The sequence below is a fragment of the Choloepus didactylus genome, chromosome 6, assembly GCF_015220235.1.
Source record: "Choloepus didactylus isolate mChoDid1 chromosome 6, mChoDid1.pri, whole genome shotgun sequence".
Classification (NCBI taxonomy): Eukaryota; Metazoa; Chordata; class Mammalia; order Pilosa; family Megalonychidae; genus Choloepus; species Choloepus didactylus.
This window is the reverse complement of record NC_051312.1, coordinates 138,843,356-138,865,792: the sequence shown is the minus strand read 5'-3', so window position 1 is coordinate 138,865,792 and position 22,437 is coordinate 138,843,356. Positions and strand designations below refer to the sequence as shown.

Here is a 22,437-nt window from a genome sequence, read left to right as displayed (position 1 = left end):
CAGCAAGAGAAAAGCAATTCACCACATACAAAGGAAACAGCATAAGACTAAGTAGTGACTACTCAGCAGCCACCATGGAGGCGAGAAGGCAGTGGCACGATATATTTAAAATTCTGAGTGAGAAAAATTTCCAGCCAAGAATACTTTATCCAGCAAAGCTCTCCTTCAAATTTGAGGGAGAGCTTAAATTTTTCACAGACAAACAAATGCTGAGAGAATTTGCTAACAAGAGACCTGCCCTACTGGAGACACTAAAGGGAGCCCTACACACAGAGAAACAAAGACAGGACAGAGAGACTTGGAGAAAGGTTCAGTACTAAAGAGATTCGGTATGGGTACAATAAAGGATATTAATAGACAGAGGGGAAAAATATGACAAACATAAACCAAAGGACAAGATGGCTGATTCAAGAAATGCCTTCACGGTTATAACGTTGAATGTAAATGGATTAAACTCCCCAATTAAAAGATATAGATTCGCAGAATGGATCAAAAAAAATGAACCACCAATATGTTGCATACAAGAGACTCATCTTAGACACAGGGACACAAAGAAACTGAAAGTGAAAGGATGGAAAAAAATATTTCATGCAAGCTACAGCCAAAAGAAAGCAGGTGTAGCAATATTAATCTCAGATAAAATAGACTTCAAATGCAGGGATTTTTGAGAGACAAAGAAGGCCACTACATACTAATAAAAGGGCCAATTCAGCAAGAAGAAATAATCGTAAATGTCTATGCACCCAATCAAGGTGCCACAAAATACATGAGAGAAACACTGGCAAAACTAAAGGAAGCAATTGATATTTCCACAATAATCGTGGGAGACTTCAACACATCACTCTCTCCTATAGATAGATCAACCAGACAGAAGACCAATAAGGAAATTGAAAACCTAAACAATCTGATAAATGAATTAGATTTAACAGACATATACAGGATATTACATCCCAAATCACCAGGATGCACATACTTTTCTAGTGCTCACGGAACTTTCTCCAGAATAGATCACATGCTGGGACATAAAACAAGCCTCAATAAATTTAAAAAGATTCAAATTATTCAAAGCACATTCTCTGACCACAATGGAATACAATTAGAAGTCAATAACCATCAGAGACTTAGAAAATTCACAAATACCTGGAGGTTAAACAACACACTCCTAAACAATCAGTGCGTTAAAGAAGAAATAGCAAGAGAAATTGCTAAATATATAGAAACGAATGAAAATGAGAACACAACATACCAAAACCTATGGGATGCAGCAAAAGCAGTGCTAAGGGGGAAATTTATAGCACTAAATGCATATATTAAAAAGGAAGAAAGAGCCAAAATCAAAGAACTAATGGATCAACTGAAGAAGCTAGAAAATGAACAGCAAACCAATCCTAAACCAAGTAGAAGAAAAGAAATAACAAGGATTAAAGCAGAAATAAATGACTTAGAGAACAAAAAAACAATAGAGAGGATAAATATCACGAAAAGTTGGTTCTTTGAGAAGATCAACAAGATTGACAAGCCCCTAGCTAGACTGACAAAATCAAAAAGAGAGAAGACCCATATAAACAAAATAATGAATGAAAAAGGTGACATAACTGCAGATCCTGAAGAAATTAAAAAAATTATAAGAGGATACTATGAACAACTGTGTGGCAACAAACTGGATAATGTAGAGGAAATGGACAATTTCCTGGAAACATATGAACAACCTAGACTGACCAGAGAAGAAATAGAAGACCTCAACCAACCCATCACAAGCAAAGAGATCCAATCAGTCATCAAAAATCTTCCCACAAATAAATGCCCAGGGCCAGATGGCTTCACAGGGGAATTCTACCAAACTTTCCAGAAAGAACTGACACCAATCTTACTCAAACTCTTTCAAAACTTTGAAGAAAATGGAATACTACCTAACTCATTTTATGAAGCTAACATCAATCTAATACCAAAACCAGGCAAAGATGCTACAAAAAAGGAAAACTACCGGCCAATCTCCCTAATGAATATAGATGCAAAAATCCTCAACAAAATACTTGCAAATCGAATCCAAAGACACATTAAAAAAATCATACACCATGACCAAGTGGGGTTTATTCCAGGCATGCAAGGATGGTTCAACATAAGAAAATCAATCAATGTATTACAACACATTAAAAACTCGAAAGGGAAAAATCAATTGATCATCTCAATAGATGCTGAAAAAGCATTTGACAAAATCCAACATCCCTTTTTGATAAAAACACTTCAAAAGGTAGGAATTGAAGGAAACTTCCTCAACGTGATAAAGAGCATATATGAAAAACCCACAGCCAGCATAGTACTCAATGGAGAGAGACTGAAAGCCTTCCCTCTAAGATCAGGAACAAGACAAGGATGCCCGCTGTCACCACTGTTATTCAACATTGTGCTGGAAGTGCTAGCCAGGGCAATCCGGCAAGACAAAGAAATAAAAGGCATCCAAATTGGAAAAGAAGAAGTAAAACTGTCATTGTTTGCAGATGATATGATCTTATATCTAGAAAACCCTGAGAAATCGACGATACAGCTACTAGAGCTAATAAACAAATTTAGCAAAGTAGCGGGATACAAGGTTAATGCACATAAGTCAGTAATGTTTCTATATGCTAGAAATGAACAAACTGAAGAGACACTCAAAAAAAAGATACCATTTTGAATAGCAACTAAAAAAATCAAGTACCTAGGAATAAACTTAACCAAAGATGTAAAAGACCTATACAAAGAAAACTACATAACTCTACTAACAGAAATAGAAGGGGACCTTAAAAGATGGAAAAATATTCCATGTTCATGGATAGGAAGGCTAAATGTCATTAAGATGTCCATTCTACCCAAACTCATCTACAGATTCAATGCAATCCCAATCAAAATTCCAACAACCTACTTTGCAGACTTGGAAAAGCTAGTTATCAAATTTATTTAGCAAGGGAAGATGCCTCAAATTGTTAAAGACACTCTAAAAAAGAAAAACGAAGTGGGAGGACTTACACTCCCTGACTTTGAAGCTTATTACAAAGCCACAGTTGCCAAAACAGCATGGTACTGGCACAAAGATAGACATATAGATCCATGGAATCAAATTGAGAATTCAGAGATAGACCCTCAGATCTATGGCCGACTGATCTTTGATAAGGCCCCCAAAGTCACTGAACTGAGTCATAATGGTCTTTTCAACAAATGGGGCTGGGAGAGTTGGATATCCATATCCAAAAGAATGAAAGAGGACCCCTACCTCACCCCCTACACAAAAATTAACTCAAAATGGACCAAAGATCTCAATATAAAAGAATGTACCATAAAACTCCTAGAAGATAATGTAGGAAAACATCTTCAAGACCTTGTATTAGGCGGCCACTTCCTAGACTTTATACCCAAAGCACAAGCAACAAAAGAGAAAATAGATAAATGGGAACTCCTCAAGCTTAGAAGTTTCTGCACCTCAAAGGAATTTCTCAAAAAGGTAAAGAGGCAGCCAACTCAATGGGAAAAAATTTTTGGAAACCATGTATTCGACAAAAGACTGATATCTTGCATATATAAAGAAATCCTACAACTGAATGACAATAGTACAGTCAGCCCAATTATAAAATGGGCAAAAGAGATGAAAAGACAGTTCTCTGAAGAGGAAATACAAATGGTCAAGAAACACATGAAAAAATGTTCAGCTTCACTAGCTATTAGAGAGATGCAAATTAAGACCACAATGAGATACCATCTAACACCGGTTAGAATGGCTGCCATTAAACAAACAGGAAACTACAAATGCTGGAGGGGATGTGGAGAAATTGGAACTCTTATTCATTGTTGGTGGGACTGTATAATGGTTCAGCCACTCTGGAAGTCAGTCTGGCAGTTCCTTAGAAAACTAGATATAGAGTTACCATTCGATCCAGCGATTGCACTTCTCGGTATATACCCGGAAGGTCGGAAAGCAGTGACACGAACAGATATATGCACGCCAATGTTCATAGCAGCATTATTCACAATTGCCAAGAGATGGAAACAACCCAAATGTCCTTCAACAGATGAGTGGATAAATAAAATGTGGTATATACACACGATGGAATACTATGCAGCAGTAAGAAGGAACGATCTCGTGAAACATGACAACATGGATGAACCTTGAAGACATAATGCTGAGCGAAATAAGCCAGGCACAAAAAGAGAAATATTATATGCTACCACTAATGTGAACTTTGAAAAATGTAAAACAAATGGTTTATAATGTAGAATGTAGGGGAACTAGCAATAGAGAGCAATTAAGGAAGGGGGAACAATAATCCAAGAAGAACAGATAAGCTATTTAACGTTCTGGGGATGCCCAGGAATGACTATGGTCTGTTAATTTCTGATGGATATAGTGGGAACAAGTTCACAGAAATGTTGCTATATTAGGTAACTTTCTTGGGGTAAAGTAGGAACATGTTGGAAGTTAAGCAGTTATCTTAGGTTAGTTGTCTTTTTCTTACTCCCCTGTTATGGTCTCTTTGAAATGTTCTTTTATTGTATGTTTGTTTTCTTTTTAACTTTTTTTTCATACAGTTGATTTAAAAAAGAAGGGAAAGTTAAAAAAAAAAAAAAAGAAAAGAAAAACACAGAAAAAAAAAAGATGTAGTGCCCCCTTGAGGAGCCTGTGGAGAATGCAGGGGTATTCGCCTGCTCCACCTCCATGGTTGCTAACATGACCACAGACATAGGGGACTGGTGGTTTGATAGGTTGAGCCCTCTACCACAGGTTTTACCCTTGGGAAGACGGTTGCTGCAAAGGAGAGGCTAGGCCTCCCTATAATTGTGCCTAAGAGCCTCCTCCCGAATGCCTCTTTGTTGCTCAGATGTGGCCCTGTCTCTCTAGCTAAGCCAACTTGAAAGGTGAAATCACTGCCCTCCCCCCTACGTGGGATCAGACACCCAGGGGAGTGAATCTCCCTGGCAACGTGGAATATGACTCCCGGGGAGGAATGTAGACCTGGCATCGTGGGACGGAGAACATCTTCTTGACCAAAAGGGGGATGTGAAAGGAAATGAAATAAGCTTCAGTGGCAGAGAGATTCCAAAAGGAGCCGAGAGGTCACTCTGGTGGGCACTCTTATGCACACTTTAGACAACCCTTTTTAGGTTCTAAAGAATTGGGGTAGCTGGTGGTGGATACCTGAAACTATCAAACTACAACCCAGAACCCATGAATCTCGAAGACAGTTGTATAAAAATGTAGCTTATGAGGGGTGACAATGGGATTGGGAAAGCCATAAGGACCACACTCCACTTTGTCTAGTTTATGGATGGATGAGTAGAAAAATAGGGGAAGGAAACAAACAGACAAAGGTACCCAGTGTTCTTTTTTACTTCAATTGCTCTTTTTCACTCTAATTATTATTCTTGTTATTTTTGTGTGTGTGCTAATGAAGGTGACAGGGATTGATTTGGGTGATGAATGTACCACTATGTAATGGTACTGTAAACAATCGAAAGTACATTTTGTTTTGTATGACTGCGTGGTATGTGAATATATCTCAATAAAATGAAGATTTAAAAAAAAAAAAAAAAAAAACCACAATGAGATACCACTTCACACCCACTAGAATGTCTGTTATTAGAAAAACAGAAAAGATCAAGTGCTGATACCCTCATATAGTGTTGATGGAAATGTAAAGTGGTATAGCCACTGTGGAAACCAGTTTGGCAGTTCCTTAAAAAGTTAAACATAGAACTACCATGTGACCTGGCAATACCATTTCTAGGTATATACCCAAAAGAATTGAAAGCAGGGACTAGGAAAGTTATTTGTACCCAATGTTCAGAGCAGCATTTTTAACAACAGCAAAAGGTGGAAACCACCCAAATGTCCACCTCAGCTGATGAATGGAAAAACAAAATGTGGAATATACATGCAATGGAATACTACTCAGCCTTAAAAAAGGAATGAAGTTCTGATACATGCCACTACATGGTGGATGAACCTCGAAGACATCATGTTGAATGAAGTAAGTCAAACACAAAGGGAAAGCTATTGCATGGCTCCACTTATGTGCATAATAGCTAGTACATGTAAAATCAAAAAGATAGAAAGTAGAGTACAGGTTAACAGGGGAAGGTAGAGGGGAGGGGAGGAGGATTGTGGAGTTAATGCATAATGGGTGTGAGGTTTCTGTTTGGAGTGATGGGAAAATTCTGCTAAAGGAACATGGTGAGGGCAGCACAGCACTGTGAATGTGATAAATCCCACTGAATGGTACACTTGGGAGTGACTGAGATAGGAAAGGTTATGTTGTGAAAGATTATGCTGCCACAATTCTTTTTTTTTTTAAAAAGAGCAACTAAAGAGATAATGACAATTAAAGGCAATACATGATCCTGGACTATATCTAATAATGGAGGAGAAAAGGCCTAAAAGGACCTTACAGGGACATATGAAAAATTTGGAATATTGCCTATAAGTTTTATATCAATGTGAAAGTTCTTTAACTTGATAACTGTGCTTAGGGTGATTACACAATTGAATATCCATAGGAAATGTCCATGGAAGTATTATGTGTTCAAGGATTATGATGTATGCAACCTCTCTCAAGTGTTTAGAAAATAGATTAATGGGGGGGGTGGATAGATAGACAAATAGATTGATAGAAAGATGGATGGAGAGAGGATGATACTGCAAATGTGACGAAACATTAAAATTGGTGCATCTGGAATCTGGGGGGGATATGTTGGAGTCCTCTGTATGGATTTTGTATTATTTTTGCAATCTTTCTGTAAGCTTGAAATTATTTCCAAATAAAATCTTAGGGAAAAAAAAAAGTTCTTGTCCAACTCTCAGTTATCCAGTGTGAGAAAACTGCAGCTCATGCTTGGCAGTACCTCCATCATGGGCAGGAAAGGACATGGCTCTCCAATTAGACATTGTGGGTGAAAGGGCTAGTAGGAAGAGACTTTAAAGCCCAAGGCTATGATTTTTTTCTCTGAATTAGCTATGAGTTTCAATCTTCATGCCAACCCTTGGGTTCTAATGAACACGGAAAAAAATTCCTTCTCTCCAATGGCCTGTTCTGAGATGTTTTTTACAAAGGGTAAAGAATCCCACACCCACAATAAAACCATAGGCCTCTCATCACATACAATTCAAAGAATTATACTTAACCCCACTTGTTCTAGTTTGCTAATGCTACCGGGATGCAAAACGCCAGAAATGGATTGGCTTTTATAAAGGGGGTTTATTTGGTTACACAGTCACAGTCTTAAGGCCATAAAGTGTCCAAGGTAAGGCATCAACAATCGGGTACCTTCACTGGAGGATGGCCAATGTTGTCCAGAAAACCTCTGTTAGTTGGGAAAGCACATGGCTGGTGTCTGCTCCAGAGTTCTGGTTTCAAAATGGCTTTCTCCCAGGACATTCCTCTCTTAGGCTTCAGTTTCTCGCCAAAATGTCACTCTCAGTTGCTCTTGGGGTGTTTGTCCTCTCTTAGCTTCTCCGGAGCAAAAGTCTGCTTTCAAAGGCCGTCTCCAAAATGTCTTTGTAAGCTGAAGCTCCTCCCTCAGTTCCAGTGCACTCTTCACAGTGTCCCTCTTGACTGTAGCAAGCTCCCTTCTTCTGTCTGAGCTTATATAGTGCTCCAGTAATCAAGGCTCACACTGAATGGGTGGGGCCATGCCTCCACGGAAATTATCTCATCAGAATTATCACCTACAGTTGGGTGGGTCACATCTCCACAGAAACACTCAAAGGATTACAATTTAATCAACACTGATACGTCTGCCCACACAATATTACATCAAAGATAATGGCTTTTTCTGGGGGACACAATATACACAAACCGGCACACCACTACATTCCTCAAATGGGTTCTGAAGAAACTGAGCAAGGAGAATTATTGCAGCTTAAAGTTTCTTTAATTGCTTGCTCTAAGCTAAAGGAGCACTCTGCTCTTTTCTTTCTTTTTTTCTTTAAACGCAATTTGATTGAGATATATTCACGTAACAGACAATCCTCCAAAGTGTACAATCAGTTGTTCATAGTATCATCATATAGTTGTGTATTCATCGCCACAATCTTTGAACATTTTCATTACTCCAAAAAATAAAAATAAAATTAAAATAAAAAGGAACATCTAAAACATTTCATTCCCCTCCTCCCCCACTCTGCTCTTTTCTAGTTTCCTACATCTGAGTAGCTCCTTGGCCCCAGTCACTACTTAGCTCCACAGTGAAATCTTAGGCACTCTAAAGAGAGTGAATACAATGAACCAGGTCACTTAATTTACTCAGGAGATAAATATGACAACCGAATGGCTCCCCAGAACTTGACATCTGTGATGACGGGTCAAGGTCTTGAGCAATGAGTCTCAAAGGCCAGCTCTTCCGTCCTTGCCTTTCCTCCTTCCCCTACAAACTGTGCCCCTCCTCACCTTTGGAAAATCCCTTGCCTCCCAATCCAGAGCTTTCACAGTAGGGAAGGAAATGCTAAGAAGCTACAGAGAATTCTCAAACCTAATGCAACCCAGAAGCCACTGTATCCACAGGTAACCCAAAACATTATTTTGGGCATTTCAACTGGATCCTGGCCCCTTTATCCAAAATGCTTAAAATAAGGAGTTAAAGTTCCTTCTCCACTGATTCTCTCTCACAGGGACAAGTCAGAAAACTTCCCCAGGACAAGCATAAGGTTTATGCTTCTGTTCCCTACAACCTCCCAACTTTCTTCCCACCAAGAACCCTTAAGTTATATTCCCCAACCACTACGTTTTGACAGATACAAATGACTAAACATTATCTGTCTCTTTATTAATGTGTGTGTTCTAAATCAAAGACACAGCTACCATTTAGAACTTCAGGTGAGCATCCAATAACATGTCTCACCGCACTGGGTTGACTAAGTCAAACTAAAAGGAACTTAATGTTTTAGGTCGTCTTATTACAGAAAAATCCATGTGTGGTTAGGTGTTTGGAAATGTTGAAAACACCTAAAGAAACCCCTGCCTCCAAGGACCCACTGACCTTGTTAATCAATATACAAACCACTGTTTTCTTGATCTCATCTTGGCTTCTCTTCCTCTGACAACCTCTGAAATGTTGTTCCTAGAGTTTTGTTCACAGCCCCCTTCTCTTCTCACTATTAATAGTCTCTCCCGACAATGTCATCCAAAACCATGGCTTCAACTACAACCCATATGTTGACTCCCAAACTGTATTTCCAGCTCCACCTCTTCTACCAAGTTCCACTTCTCTGTATCCAACTGTTAACAGGAATCACTAAAACCTTGCCTCCTTTGGCTCGGCAAACATGTCCAAAACTAATCATTCTTCCCTACTACATCTTCACCTTTTCGCCAAGCAACTCATCTCTGAGCCTTCCTTTGCTCAGCCACCTGCATCACCACCCATCCACTTAGTTGTCCAAGGAAACTCACAAATAGTCTGGGCAGTTCCCTCTCTTCCACGCCATATTACCAATCTGTTAATGAGTTCTGTTGCTCCTACTACTGAAATGTCTTTCACATCCATCTTCTCCTCTCTATCCCTACTGCCCCTGTAGTGCTCTGATGACAAGTACCAGATTGCTGCAAAAGAATCTCCTGGGGAACATTGTTCTACAAAATAGGTTCTTACCCTTGCTCACAACTAAATTCTGATTCAAGGGCTTGGGGTGGAGCCTGAAGGATTTTTTAACATGCATCCCAGCTTTGAAAACTACTGAAGTCCCACCCTATTGAAATGGCCCCTTAACTGTGCCAGTAAATGTTTAACAACCAGCTGGCTGAGTGAGAGGACAGATTAGTAACATTTGCCAATTTCTGTGGTGTAAATACTCCCACAACAATCATTTCAAGCTACCAGTGTGATATTACTAAATCAGAGTTGGGAAGTGATGTGCACAATCAGTTCTTACAAGCTGATGCAAGCCAGCTCAGCACACCGATGCACCTAGACTGCCACCTGTTACCTTCAAAAGCAGCCCCAACCCTGCCTCTTCCCAGCTTAAAACTCTTTGATGGTTTCCAATAATATTACAGGATACAGCACAAAGTCCTCTGTCTGACCCACAAGGCCTTACAACATGAAACCAACTTCCCCTCCCAACTTCTCCATTTTCCCTGCAGAAAGTTCCACCTAAGCCCATGTTTCAGTTTCCTAGGCTGCTTAAGCAAATACCATGAAATAGTTTGGCTTAAACAATGGGAATATATTAGCTTATAGTTTTGAGGCTGGGAAAAATATCCAAATCAAGGCATCATCAAGGTGATCCTTTCTTCCCAAAGACCAGCGTTCTGGGGCTGACTGCCAGCAAACCTTGGCTCCTCTTTCACATGGCAAGGGCACACAGAGGGGTCTGCTGGTCTCTCCCTTCTCTTCTGGGTTTTATTTCGGCTTCTCGCTTCCTGTGGCTTTCTTTCTGTGTGTCTGAATTCCATGGCTTCACCCCAATAACTGCATCTTCCACCCTGGCCAACTGAGCCCCAGGTCACATGGAAACTTGGCCTTCTCTTCCCTCTGGTGTATTTAGGGATTAATTCATTTTCCTGCCTAATCCCAGAGCTCTGCTCCCTTTAAGCCACAGAACAATGACAAATCCAAGCCTGAGCAGTTGTCACCAGTGATTTTGTAGCTCTGTGTATGTCTCAGAGAGAGAAACTATTGGCAGCCCGAGAGCAAACCTCCTTTAGTATAAATGCTTGCTGTTCTCAATGTATTCAAAATATATTGATTGTGGGTAATAATATGTTGCATTAAATACTAATAATAAACCTGCACATTTAAACAGTGCTTTCCAGTCTACAAAGTGCTTCTACATACATTCTCCCATTTGATCTTTCCAACTTCATAAAGTAGATAAGAAATATTCATACTCTACTGTTTTAAAGATGAAGAAAATGAAGCTTAATAGATTACATGTCATGTCTAAGACCAAACTGTTGGTAAGTTCAGGGAGGAGGATTTCAATCCAGGGTTTCTGACCCTGAATCTCTGTTCTCCATTTCATCTTGACCACACACTACAGTGCTAGACCAAAGCATTCACCTGGAGCTGGGAAGGGGTAGGTGGCTGGAACGACCCAGTGATAAACTTGAGTGGGGCAGGCTGGGAAGAGCTGGAATGGTTATTCTGCTGAAAATGCACCTCCCAGCCAGAAACCAAGAACATCTGGGAAGTCCAGTGCAGCAGAAACTTTGAAACAAGAAGTGGCACAAGTCCAACCTGACCAGTCAAAGAGCACTGACATAAGACAAGAGTTTGCCAGACAACGGCATCTTCCACTGAGGTCATAGAAATAAACACATTTTTGATCATAGCTAAAAACAAATAAAGAATGAAATAATTAAAAAACAAAAAAAATCCTATGCCTAAGAGAACTGCTTCAATAACCAGCTGATGAAAAGGCTATAGACAAGCCAAATAAGACAGAGAAACGTGCCAGGGGAGAGGGCAAGACTTCCAAGGGCTAGAGCCAAAGCTAGAGGGACTTCTAGGAGGCCAATGAAGGATGAGTGTGCAGCCAGAGGGGAGTCTTTGGGGATCAGAGAAGAGAGCACCCTCCCACCCAGGCTTGAAGGCAGGACTCACGAGGGCGAGGCCAGCCAGGTGCAGAGTGACTCAAGGGCCTCTTCACAGAAAGAAGTTTGGGAAACAGACCTAGTGGCAGTGCCAACTCGATTCTATTGTCAGCTGAATTCAGAGCAGCTCAGCTAAGTAGCCAACCTAGAGTAGAACGGGATGGCTGATTCCACAGAAACAACAACTGAACTCCTATAAGAACCTTTTAGAAGAAGACTAAGAAAAAGTGATATTTACGTCTGATTGAAGACCAAACTGAATTAAGGACAAATATGTTTTCAAGATTTTTTGTGACTAAACTTCCCAACTGGTAGTTAACTCTGTCATCATCTGTCTGTTTCTCTCTAGTTAGAAGTCAAAACTAAAATCTGCAAAGGTTGAGTCCTGAAAGGAACGAGGTAGGGAAGATACAAAAAGCCTTATACTCTGCCCCAAAAGGACTAGGGAGAGAGGAACTCAAGGAGAGGAGAAGCTGATGCATCTGGAAAGAGAGTTCAGTTCTTGGGTCCCAACAGACAAATGAAACATAGGGTGGGGAGCCAGCGTGGGTATTTAGGCAGAAGCCTAGTATCACAGACACATGTCTCCAGGGACCACGGATCTCAAGGACAAACAGACTGCAGGCTGTGCTGTTTTCTGGAGAGTCTTTTCAGCTGTCCTACTTCCCTCTTCCCTGCCACACTCCCACCTCCCACACCTCCCCACCCCCCAGCGCCTGTCCAAATTCATTTACCCTTACTCTAGGAAAAACAGGTTTATGGTAAAATTGTTATCTTGTTGTGTGTGTGTGTGTGTTTTTCCAATTAGAAAAAATAAAAACAGTCCTAAACAAGAATTCTGGTCATTTACCAACTCACAGAGAGCCCCTCAGGGGCCTGGGAAGAAACAACAGCATGGCCTGGACTTGGAGTCAGGGCATCTGGGGGTAAAAACCTGATCTCCTTCCACTATTCCAGTTTCCACACAGACCCAAACACCTTCTCTTCTCTGTCAAGCCCTATGACAACTTTCTGATAAGGTATGTATCATTCGCCATCAGCTTTATTTAGCATGAAGGCCTCAGGTACTGGAAAACGGAACAAAAGAAAACAAATTGAATAATCCACAAATCAATTACTTGGGGTTTAAACATGTTAATGAAATGCACAGACACACACATATATGTATATCCCCAATCACACTCCTGCCCAATTTACAGTTAACTCTTTTCAAGTTCAGCTTTAATATCAACAGATTGAGACCAACCCAGATGAACAATGGCATAAAAAAGACTTTGATGATCCCCAAAGTAGATAATTGATTCACTCAAAATCTATTCAAAGAACACTTACTGAATTGCAGCCGGTACACAGAGAAAAGATGAGACAAGCAAGTTTTGGGTGAGCCAGGTGCTATGCTGGAAGCCAGGGGACACAGAGGAGCCTAAAACCTAGTCCTGCCCTTGGGAATCTTAACGTCTGTTTAGGGATAGGACTTAAAGTCTAGAGATATTTAGGAATAATCAAGTGTTCCTATGACAGAGGAAAGAGAAACTAACATCTACTGAGCATCTACTATATTTTCCCCATACTATTGCACTGTAAGTCAGTATTTAAGGAAAATAATATTCTTCTTTTTTTTTATTCAAACTTCATTCTGCTCTTCTCGATTTCTTTATATACAGAATACAAGTATACCATTTGTTGTAACCAAATATCCCTCACTTAACTCCGAGGGCAGATGACTGTAATCATCAATCTACGAAGTCGTGTTCTTGCCAACCTGAACAGTCTCCCTTAATATGACCGCCAGCAAGTCCTTTTCCAAGTTCATGGCCAAGCAGGCACATGCACTGGTGTGTTGTCTGAATGCTCTGCATTACCCCTGCTGGGCTAAGAACATCAGCGTGATTGTCTGTGGGTAACACGGGCTAAGGGAGCTGACTCAGAGTTGGGGGGAAATTATGAAACCACAGAGGACGAGGCAGAAGAAACTTCACTTCAATCACCAATTCCCTAACTGTAATTGCCTGCAAAGTTGAAACTTAATAGTATCCCACTCAACCTGACTCCCAGGGGTGTAAATCTCCCTGGCAATGCAAGATATGACTCCCGGGGATCAATCTGGACCCAGCATCGTTGGATTGAGAACATCTTCTTGACCAAAAGGGGGAAGTGAAATGAAACGAAATAAAGCTTCAGTGGCTGAGAGATTCCAAATGGAGTCGAGAGGTCACTCTGGTGGACATTCTTACACACTATATAGATAACACTTTTTAGGTTTTAATGTATTGGAATAGCTGGAAGTAAATACCTGAAACTACCAAACTCCAACCCAGTAGCCTCGACTCTTGAAGACGAATGTATAAAAATTTAGCTTACAAGGGGTGACAGTGTGATTGTGAAAACCTTGTGGATCGCACCCCCTTTATCGAGTGTGTGGATGGATGAGTAGAAAAATGGGGACAAAAACTAAATGAAAAATAGGGTGGAATGGGGGGGATGATTAGAGTGTTCTTTTTTATTTTTATTTTTTATTCTGATTCTGATTCTTTCTGGTATAAGGAAAATGTTCAAAAATAGATTGGGGTGATGTATGCATAACTATACGATGGTACTGTGAACAGCTGATTGTACACCATGGATAATTGTATGGTATGTGAATATATCTCAGTAAAACTGAATTTTAAAAAAAGTTATAACCAAAAAAAAAAAGTAGCCCACCCTACATGTCCTTATCACTCAAAAGCTCCCTTTCTCTTCTGATTTTTCTGCTCATTATTCACATTTCGGTAGTAACTCGGGTATGATGAGAAGGAAGAAACACTGGCCTATTACTGTTTCCTTATCTAGGATACCGTGCATCCTATAGATTAAAAGAGTGATTTCCTTCAAACTCTTCTTTATGTCCATTTCCTTCTCAAGGACAATTTTAGTGAGAAGGTAATGAATGATATTGGGATGGCCAGGCTCCATTCCTGACCTCAGGTGGGTGAGCGATGTCTCATTTCGATAAGGTAAGCTGGTGTTTGTGATGGCCAGTTTCCCAAGAGGGCAGCTATTTCTGGTTTCATCATATTTCCAGTCTTAAAGTTACTCGCCTTTTCTTCCTGCCTTTCATTACCCCACTTCTCAAACTAGTGATCTACACAAGCTGCACCTATTTCCTCTCTATTCACTTCTTCATTCCCTGCAATCAAGCTTCCATCTCTACTGCTCGACACAAACAGCTCCCTTATCAAACGTCACCAATGACTGCCTAATGTCCTTTATTTCCAACCCTAATTCTTTCTGACATTTCTACAGCATTTGAAATGATTCCTCCTCTTTGGAGGAAAAAAGAAGCATTCCTCTCTTGGCTTAATTTTTTTTGTGCAATTTTATTGAGATATAGTCACATACCATACAATCATCCAAAGTGTACAATCAGTTGTTCACGGTATCATCATATAGCTGTGCAGTCATCACAACAATTTTTGAACATTTTCATTACTCCAAAAAAATAATAAAAATAAAAGTACAAAAGAACATCAAAAACATCTCATCCCCTCCATTCCCACCTATTATTCATTTATTTTTTTGTCCCCATTTTTCTACTCATTTGTGCATACACTAGATAAAGGGAGTGGGAGCTATAAGGTTTTCACAATCACATCATCACCCCATGTAAGCTACATAGTTATGTAATCATCTTCAAGAATCAAGGCTACTGGATTGCAGTTCAGCAGTTTCAGGTATTACCTTCTAGCTATTGCAACACACTAAAAACTAAAGTGCGATATCTATATAATGCATAAGAATAATCACCAGAAAGACCTCTCAATTCCATTTGAAATCTCTCAGCCACTGAAGCTTTATTTTGTTTCATTTTTCTTGCCTCTTTTGGTCCAAGAAGGCTTTCTCAATCCCACGATGCTGGGTCCAGACTCATCCCGGAAGTTATGTTCCACATTGCCAGGGAGATTTACACCCCTGGGAGTCATGTCCCATATAGGGGGGAGGGCAGTGAGTCCACCTACCACGTGGGCTTACAGAGAAAGAGAGGGCCAAATCTGAGCAACAAAAGAGGTTCTCTGGGGGTGACTCTTAGGCACAATTGTAAGTAAGCTTAGCCTCTCCTTTGCAGTAACAAACTTCATAAGGGCAAGCCCCAAGATTGAGGATTCGGCCTACTAAATTGGTAGCCCCCAATGCTTGTGAGAATATAAGGAATTCCCCAGGAGGGTAAGTTTAATATTTCCACACTTTCCCCCAGTCCCTCAAGGGGGCTTTGCTAATACTTTTTTATTCTCTGCCCCCATTACTCTGGGATATATCAGGGCTTCACACTAACCTGTACAAACAAATCTTGGCTTAATTTTAAAATAGTACTTAATGAGATCACACCTCTCATTCAACAAGCATTTATGAAGCACCTACTATGTGCCAGGCTTCATTTGAGGGGAAACAAAAGATTTCAAAAGGGAGAGAGAAAGATATCATTCCATCCTTAAGGAGTTTACTCTCTAGTGAAGAAAGAGACATTTAATTAAATAATAGGATTACATACAGTTCAATAATTGCTTCCTGAGGGTAGGAAGGAGAAATGTATATACAAAGGACAGTAGACAGAACAGAGAAAGAACACCTGCCTCTGTAGGAAACTCTATAGGGCTTCACAGAAGAGGAAGCATTTGAGGTGAGATTTAAACAATGAGTAAAATTTTACTAGGCAGATAACATTCCAAATGCCAAGAAACAGAAGCGTGGAAAGCGATGCATGTGAGTCAAGGACCATGAGCTCCATATTGCTAGGGGTACAGGCTGAGGTGGCAATGGCAAGAGACGACTGTGGACAAGTAAGCAAAGTCTGCATCATGAATGGCCTCGTGTGTCCCAGAGATAGGATTAGACTTCAGCCTGTAGGTGATGAGGAGGCCCAGAAGAAATTGGAACAGGGGGTTGATGTGCTTATTAAAAGAAACTAGAGGGGTAAGAGGGAGGCCAATAAAGAAGCTTTCTCAAAAGAGCAGAGATGATGAAGGCACCAGCTAAGGTAAAGGTCTGAGGACGCAGAGAACCAACAAGGGAGGAACTTAGGAGGTGCCTGACTATACAGGATGGTGGGGAAGGAGAGAGAGAAATCCAGGGTGTTCTACCTCTTCTGCTTACCAGCTCTTGTGGGAAGTTCTGTCTTCTTCTTTGGTAACCCCACAACCTCAGCACAGTATAAAACAATGTTAGGTAAGTAATAAATACCGGCTGATGGGTTAATTACTACCACCATCATCACTTAATGGTAAGACAAGTCTATAGCAAATCTCCAGTGAACCTTGTACCTTGGGATGAGAGCAGGAGGGTTGCTGGAGTGAATGACGAAGGAAAGAAAAGCCCTGGGCATAAGTTCAGGAAACTCCCACTGGCTTCTAGATAGAATACGTATATACTCATCTTGGAGTCACGCATAAGGGAGCACTCATCTATTAAAAATAAAAATATGTGGAAAATAGAGTGCAGTGAGCCATAGCACTGGAGCCAGGGCCAGAAAGTGTGGATCTAGCTCTGGTTCTGCCACTGACTCTGTAGGACACAGAGCAAGTCATTTCATCATTCTGAACCTCAGTTTGCTTATCTGTCAAATGGACAGAGTGCTAGACTAACTCAAAGGCTGCTTCTACCCTTAAACATGCAATGAAGCTAAGAGGAACTCTTCCAGGAAAATGAGTTTGAAAGGAAAGTGGAAGACTCACAGACTGGCAGAGAAGAGAGCTGACGGCTGCCCTAAGATGTGAGAATTGAACCAGTGAGGAGGCACTGGCTGGACATGGGTGGGGTGGGGTGAGGGGAGAGTGACAACCTGATAACAAATGTGGTTTAGAGGCCTGGAAAGGCAATTAACAGGCAGAGAGATACACGAATGTGGCTTCCTGGCTTACCTCCTGCATAGCTCTTTTTGACCCCAGCTGCCTTTTATTGCCATCCTGGTTCCAGACTCTAACATTTTATGAGTCTATAACTCTATTAATAAAATCATGGATCAAACCAACCCTTAGAACAAGGAGTGGCCTAAAAGATTATCTGGTCAAATTCTTTCCCTTTCAGAACAGGAAACCAAAGGCCATAGAAAGCACGGCAAAGAATAATGCTCAAGTTGGCCGACCCTCAGCCTCGCTTGTCCCACAACACCGGGCTGCCCTTCTGGGACAAGAACGTGGACTCCTAGAGAATAGAGAAGGCATCTTAAATTTTTTTCTTAGCCCCCCTGGCGCTACTGCTCTTGATGAAGATAACTGCTAATGGCTATCCATCCCGTAAAATGCATGTCCCGTGTTCTGTTTCCCAGTACTTTCCATGAACCGGGCTCTGTTATAAGCACTGGGGATATAGTAGTGAACAGAAAAGGCAAGGCCCCTGCTCCCAAGGACCTTGAATGCTTGTGACTTAGCAGGAGGGATGCAGAGATAGGAGAAAGATCATAAATAAAAGAATAGGATCATTTCAAAAGTAAAAAGTACTATGAAGACAATAAAACCGAGGGCAAAGGAGAAGAGTCTCAAAAAGCTAAATAACACGTTAGGTTCACACTAATGTAAGTGTCAGGGTTGGGACCTGAACCCACGTAGCTCACACAAGAGTCCATGACCTTACCAACTACACCACAATGACTGAATGCATAACAAATACTTACAGAACAACAACTGTGCGAGTGTGAATGCATTAATCAGAAAGGTCCACAGCATATTTTTCATTTAGAAGAGAATTCAGAAGAAGATGCTAAAGAAATCTTTGAAATTAGTCTCTAACTCATCATAAGGAAAACACAGATTATAGTTTAGTCAAATATCTTTTTGCTTCATTCTATATCTTAATCTATTGGAAGAGGAGTGAACTTAAATGTTTCCTTTTTTACTTTCTGAAATATTAAGAACGGCTTTTACACATCTTATGCTCAGCACAAATTTAAAAAATAGTGATTGTTTGTTCAGTTTGCTAATGCTGCCATTTGCAAAACACCAGAGATGGATTGGCTTTTATAAAAGGGGGTTTATTTGGTTACACAGTTACAGTCTTAAGGCCATAAAGAGTCCAAGGTAACATATCAACAAGGTACCTTCACTGGAGGATGGCCAATGGGCGTCTGGAAAACCTCTTAGCTGGTAAGGTATGTGGCTGGCATCTGCTCCAGATTCTGGTTTCAAAATGGCTTTCTCCCAAGACGTTCCTCTCTAGGCTGCAGCTCCTCAAAAATGTCACTCTTTCTTGCTCTTGGTGCATTTTATCCTTTCTTAGCTTCTCCGGAGCAGAAGTATGCTTTCAAAGGCCATCTCCAAAATGTTTCTGTAAGCTGCAGTCTCTCTCAGCTCCCGTGTCTTCAAAGTGTCCCTCTTGGCTGTAGCAAGCTCACTCCTTCTGTCTGAGCTTATATAGTGCTCCAGTAAACTAATCAAGGACCACACTGAATGGGCAGGGCCACACCTCCAAGGAAATTATCTAATCAGAGTTATCACCTACAGTTGGGTGGGTCACATCTCCATGGAAACACTCAATCAAAGAATTACAATCTAATCAACACTAATATGTCTGTCCACACAAGACTGCATCAAAGATAATGGCATTCTGGGTGACATAATACATTCAAACTGGCACATTCCACCCCCTGGACCCCAAAATGACATGATCTTTCCATATACAATATACATTCATCCCATCATGATATCACAGAAATTAAAATGCTTTCAGTAACTATCAAATCAGTTACAGGTGTGGTCTGTCCTAAGGCAAAATTCCCTCTAGCTGAGGAACTGTGAAACTCAGAACACCATTATCTGCTGCCAATATACAAAGGAGGGACATTCACAAGATAAACATTCCCATTGCCGTAAGGAAAACAGGGTTTAAGCGACCAAAACAATTCCTAAAACCCACAGGGCAAACTCCATTAGATTTCAAAGTCTGAGAGTCATTTACAGAACAACGTTGCATCCTTGAGGCTTGAGAGAATGGCTTTCCCAGACTTCCCGAGGGCCTTTGCAGCAGACCTTTTCTCTCCAAATGCTGGAGGGAGTGCTCCAACATATCCACACATTGGGGAGACCACCTTCTTCTCAGCCCCATCCTCCTCAAACATCGGGGTGCCACCCAGACTCTACCTCTCTGGGGCAAAGGCTCTACCCTCTCTGAACAGTGGGGTGGTGGCCAGGCTCTCCCTAATACCTGGGGAATGTGCTCCACCATCTCTGAGGCCTGGGGTGGCAACACTCTTTGTGAGCATCCAGGCGGAAGGCCCGCCCTTGATCTCCAGGGCAAACTCACCCTTTCCAAACATGTGGGCCACTCCGCTCTCGCTGCCTAAGACTTCTTGACTACAGACCTCAATCTCCATGGTTCTGTCTCTGAAGACATTTTTCCTTCAATTTGTTCCTCTGTCCCCTCCAGTCTACTGGCTACTGAGTTCTCTCAAAAATCTCGTTGGCTTGGCATGAAGCACTCGGGGTCAAAACCGTCAGACAGTAGGACTTTCCACAAATCCTTTCTGGATAACTCCATTTCCAATCCTGGCTTGTACTGAAATGGCGGCCAAGTTCCCTGTCTGGTTAAATCCTCATGTGGGGCTATAACCTCTGGGGTTCCACCACCTAGAAGCCCAGAGTTTTTCAGGCCATCAATTTCTGGTTTCTTTGTACACAAGAGTTGAGTTCTAAGTTTGTCTCTCTGCTCACATTTTACTATAAGCTTCAAGGAGAAGCCAGGCCACACTTTAGATATTTAGTTCTCGAAATCGCTTCAGCTAAGTATCCCAGGTCATTGTTTTCAAATTCTGCCTTCCATCCAACACCAGGACTCAATTTTGCCAAATTCTCTGCCACTTTAAAACAAAGATCACCTTTCTTCCAGATGGCAATGACACATCTGCTCAAGGCCTCATTAGAAGCATCTTTAGAGGCCATATTTCTATGAACAGTCTCTTCCAGGCACTCTAGGCCTTTTCTATCAAGCTCCTCACAATTCTTCCAGAATCTTCCCCTTATCCATTTAAAAAGCCATTCCAGCATGTTTGGTATTTGCAAACTTAGCAGCACCCCACTTCTCTGGTACCAAAATTGTCGTGGTTTGCTAATGCTGCTGTTGGCAAAACACCAGAGATGGACTGGCTTTTATAAAGGGGGTTTATTTGGTTACACAGTTACAGTCTTAAGACCATTAAGTGTCCAAGGTAACACATCAGCAATTGGGTACCTTCACTGGAGGATGGCCAATGGTGTCTGGAAAACCTCTTAGCTGGGAAGGCACATGGCTGGTGTCTGCTCCAGAGTTCTGGTTTCAAAATGGCATTCTCCCAGGACGTTCCTCTCTAGACTGCAGCTCCTCAAAAATGTCACTCTTTGTTGCTCTTGGGGCATTGTATCCTTTCTTAGCTTCTCTGGAGCAAAAGTCTGCTTTCAAAGGCCGTCTCCAAAACGTTTCTATAAACTGCAGCTTCTCTCTCAGCTCTTGTGCATTCTTCAATGTGTCTCTCTTGGCTGTAGCAAGCTCCCTCCTTCTGTCTGAGCTTATATAGTGCTCCAGTAAACTAATCAAGGACCACACTGAATGGGCAGGGCCACACCTCCATGGAAATTATCTAATCAAAGTTATCACCTACAGTTGGGTGGGTCGCATCTCCATGGAAACAATCAAAGAATTACAATCTAATCAACACTAATAGGTCTGCCCACACAAGATTGCATCAAAGATAATGGTGTTTTGGGGGACATGATACATTCAAACTGGCACATTGTTGATGGTGATAGGGATAAAAACAGATCACAATGCTCTATAGAGTAAAAGACTAACTGCCCATAAAATATTATTTCAATATAGAAAATTAAAGCACTTCTCAAGACATAAGAATTGCATGTACCTATAAATGCAGTCCCACCAAAGATGGAATAAGTATTGCAGAGGGCACCAAAAACCAATCCAAATCCCACCAGTGCCTCGTAACTACCACTTTTTTTTTCTTTTTTAAAAATTTTTATGCAATCTCATTGGTATAATAGTCACATACCATAAAATCATCCAAAGTATACAATCAATTGCTCACAGTATCATCATATATTTGCACAGTCCTCGTCCTCACAACAATCAATTTTTTGAATATTCTAATTACCCCCAGAAATAATAAAAATAATAAGAATAAAAATAAAAGTAAAAAGGAACACTCAAAACTCTTATACTCCTTCCCCCCCAATTATTCATTTACTTTTTGTCCCCCTTCTTTCTACTCATCTGTCCATACACTAGATAAAGGGAATAAGAGCCACAAGGTTTTCACAATCACAGAGTCACACCATATAAGCTATATAGTTATATGATAATCTTCAAGAATCAAGGATACTGGATTGCAGTTCAAATTTCAGATATTTCCTTCTAACTATTCTAATACCCTAAAAACTAAAAAGGGATATTTATATAACACATAAGAATAACCTCCAGAATGACCTCTTGATTCCATTTCAAATCTCTCAGCCACTGAAACTTTATTTTGTTTCATTTCTCTTCCCCTTTTTGGTCAGGAAGACCTTCTCAATCCCATGATGCCAGGTCCAGGCTCATCCCTGGGAGTCACACCCCGCATATCAGGGAGGGCAGTGAGTTTACCAGCTGAGTGGGCTTAGAGAGGCCACATCTGAGCAACAAAAGAGGTTCTCTGGCAGTGACTCTTAGGTGGTGAGACTTAGCCTCTCCTTTGCAGTAACAAGGTTCATAAGGGCAAGCCCCAGGATTGAAGGCTTGGCCTACTACAACTGTATTCCCCAATACTTGCAAGAAAATCAGGAATTCCCCAGGCAAGGAAGTTTAATATTTCCACATTTTTACCAAGTCCCTCAAGGGGACTTTGCAAATACGTTTTATTCTCTGCCCAGATTACTCAGGGATA

At 40.9% G+C, this 22,437-nt stretch overlaps 1 protein-coding gene across 7 annotated transcripts in view; it reads right to left on the bottom strand.

The window, feature by feature from the left end:
• Positions 1–22,437, bottom strand: part of GRAMD1B (GRAM domain containing 1B) — a 195,063-nt gene that overhangs the window by 140,337 nt on the left and 32,289 nt on the right. The window lies entirely within an intron of this gene.